Source organism: Arachis stenosperma, chromosome 10, assembly GCF_014773155.1.
Source record: "Arachis stenosperma cultivar V10309 chromosome 10, arast.V10309.gnm1.PFL2, whole genome shotgun sequence".
In the NCBI taxonomy this organism is placed as follows: Eukaryota; Viridiplantae; Streptophyta; class Magnoliopsida; order Fabales; family Fabaceae; genus Arachis; species Arachis stenosperma.
This window is the reverse complement of record NC_080386.1, coordinates 8553677-8557414: the sequence shown is the minus strand read 5'-3', so window position 1 is coordinate 8557414 and position 3738 is coordinate 8553677.

The following is a 3738-nucleotide window of genomic DNA, read 5'->3' as shown; positions in this document are numbered from 1 at the left end:
AAGACAAAGAAGTTGCATTATGAAAAGCGCGTGTGATCACACTTCTTTAATGAAAGTGATTTTTGTTGGTGTTGGGCCTATTTGAATAAAAAATTACTTAGATGTGTAGCAACACTCTTACTCATTAGTGTGTTTGTCTAACTAATTTCAGTTAGGAAGTAGCTATAATAGAACTAGTGTTAGTTATAGTTTTGTTTATATATATATATATATATATATATATATATATATATATATATATATATTGTCGTGGAGAAAAAATCCACACGGTGTTATATACTCATCATTAATACATCGCATGATTCATTATGATAGAAGCTTTTGCTTATGGAGCTATTTTTTTATTAGAGATTACAACTCTTTTAACATTCTGTACAAATAAAATAAATTATTTATACAGAATGATAATATATATATATGGGTTATGTTAGGTAATTAATGATTTTCTTGAACAACATGAACAATGGATCCTAAAGTTGCCCCAATTCAAGTAAAACACATTACACCTCCAAATTACTCACCTAAATCTTAATATTATAATAACCATCTGCACACTTAATAAATTAAACATCCGATATATTCATTATTCATATTATTTTATTTTCATTATTTACTTATACTTTTCTTATATCAGTCCTGTACTCTTATTCAAGGTGATTTGTAATAACCTTTAAATTAATATCAATGTTTGCGTATCTCAAATTACAAACTCTGCTCAATTTCTTTTGATTCAGCTTTTTTCTTTTCTAGTTCTTAGCTTAGTTCTATTTTTGGAGAGTCTCTTTAAATCTTTCATGATATCAAGAGTCTCTTCTCTCTATTCACTTTCATCATGAAGATCACACAGTCTGATTCACCCACAAAAAAAAATTTTCACCTATATAAACTCAATCAAGATAATTACAGCACATGGAGACATATTACAATATTAATAATTCAAAGTTTGTCAATAAAAACTCATTTTTACAGCTCCAAGATTCCACCACAATTTCTGATAGATAAAGCAACCAAAATCGTTTCTGAATCCGAAAAATACCAGACAAGGAAACTTCAAAATTTGACACTTATCACTTCGCTTGTTGAATCAATGACAATACCATTCAAGAATTTACTAATAATAAAAGCAGGACATTTAATTAAATAATATTGTGATATGTGAAACACATTATTAAATAATTTTTTGGTTTAAATAAATAAAAAATACCTTAAACTTACCAATAAAAAATGATAATTGTCAAACAAATAATTAAGAAAGAAAATAAAACGATTTTGATCAATACTAATGATTATGAATGTTGTAAAAATATTTGTAATCATCCGTCGCCATTATTTTGCAATTAATGGATTATTTAGCATTGAGAATTGTTTATCAGTAAGCAGTGGTGGAATTTAAAATAAAATTTTGGGAGGCCAAACGAAAAATAATTGTCAAGATGCTTTTAATATGAATTTCATTTAAAATAAGTTCATCTAATCTTATCTCTCTGATTTGGGTGATATTGCCAAATTTGAAGTCGTTTTTCAATGTTTCGTTCTAAAGAATTAAAGTCAAACTCATCAGATGCAACTCTTTGAACTTTGATATTTTAAGTTATAAAATATTTGAGCCAACTAAACTATTTTTTATTTTCTGAAAAAATACTACTAATTTTTTTAATAAAAATTTGGAAGACTATAATTATCTCTTATCTTAACTAAGTTCTGCCACTGTCAGTAACATTTATTTTTATAGATGATTTCTTTTTAAATAAAATTGTTGGTAATTATTTCTAGTGGTGGGAATAAGTGATAGAAAATGGTTTCATTGTATCGAGCTTGGTTTAAGTTATTTTCTTCCCTTTTTAATATTTTAAGTTTGGCTTAGTAGTTAAGTATGTGCAAGAATATCACGTTAGAATATTCTATCAAAGTTTGATCAAACAGCTAGAGTAGTGAATACAATCAACTATCTTAGAAAACCTTGAGAATGTGATTGTGGAGGTTTATATTTTAAAACAATAATATTTAGAAGATAATAACAAATTAATCTAAATAATTTAAAATTATTTTATTTAATATTTATTAATTATTATTAGAATAATTATGTAATTTTATATGTGATGGTTATTAGTAATTTAGAAAAGGGAGTTGAATCTAGACTTCTTTTTATTTTGTTGGATTTTATTTCAAATCGAATAAAATTTAAAAAATCTATTAAATATGCTTTTGTTGAAAACACATGAGACACTTTTATTTTGTCTTTTGTCGATAGAAGAGTCGAAACAGAATTGTAAAAAAGTAGAGTTGTTATGACGTCTTACTAAATAGAATAAGCAAGAGACAATTTTATTTTGTTTGTTAGAGAATGAAACCAAAATCAGAGCAGAAAAGGAAGAATGATACAACCATATATTCAGGTTCAGTCACCATGTGCAATATGACCTACATCTAGTATCTCCCACAACTGTGGTAGAACTTTTACTATCTTTCAAGAATTACAAACATCAATTTTTCTAGTATTCAACCCAATCATATCTGGGACAAATCCAACTTCTATCCAAACTAGATTTGACTAGGTTCACTCTCTATATTTTCAACTACTAAATGCTTACCCAAATTAGCAAGGAAATCTTCTCAAGATCATGATTACAAAATAAAAAAACGTATAAAGAATTTCTAAAATAAGCATTTGGCTTTTCTCCAACTCTAACTTTAATTCTCTTTGCCTTTTCTTTTAATAGTTTTTTTTAATTCCTCACTTTAATGTCTTTTTCTATTGAAATAAAGAAAGATAAAACTGAGAAAGCTGAATATTTAATAGAGAACATGAAGGAGAAAAATGTATAGCTTTGTAAGTTATGAAAATTCAAACTTTGTGCTCTCACTCCTTACTCCAATCCTTGGTCGTTTACACATTTAATAAAAGAGTAAAGCTTCTAAAACTTAAAACTTGACTTTAATACTTTTGGCTTCTTTTTTTTAATATCAACATCAGCAGCGGTACAGAAGAGAGATAGAATAGTAGCATTGATTGAATTATACATGCATCCATATCTATCATCATTTTTTAAATTTCTTGAAAAATCTGAGTCATTTATTTGTGTTTTGACTCCAAATTTTTTTTTTGTCTGTTGGTCTGTAGCAGAGTTTCATAATCTTCAACTTCTTTATCTTTTCAGTTCGGTGTATGCAGAGAGAAAGTTTTTTTTAACAATCTTCAATGAAGCACAAATAAAAAAAAAAACTTTTTTTAATGTAACCTTCGGATTTGATCTTTGCTTAGAGTCCTAGCTTTCTTGACTTTCTTCTTTTTAATTTTAGTAACCCACTTTTTTATTATTAATTTAAATCCTATACAGAGTTTTTTTTTCATTTTATTTTTAGAATATTTTAGGTGGGTGAGAGAGAAAAAAGACAAAGAGAAGAGAAAAAATTAGTTCAGTGACTTTGATTTAGTTTAGATGAAAATAAAATTTCATTTCTTAGTTAGTTACCTTTATCTTTGGACCTTGATGTGAGATTGGGTTTGACTCATCATTAATTCTTATGGACCTAAGCCATTTAAAAACTTTGCTTGTTATTCAACTCTTTGAATTTGATTTGATACTTGCTTTGTTTTCGATGGAAACGAATCAACAAATATTTTCTTATGTTATATGAGTGTGTGTGGGTCTGAAGTTTGTTATTAAGCTTGTTTTGATTGTTATTGATTTCTACACATTAAACAAACTTAATCACACATATAGTTAGATTTTTAAC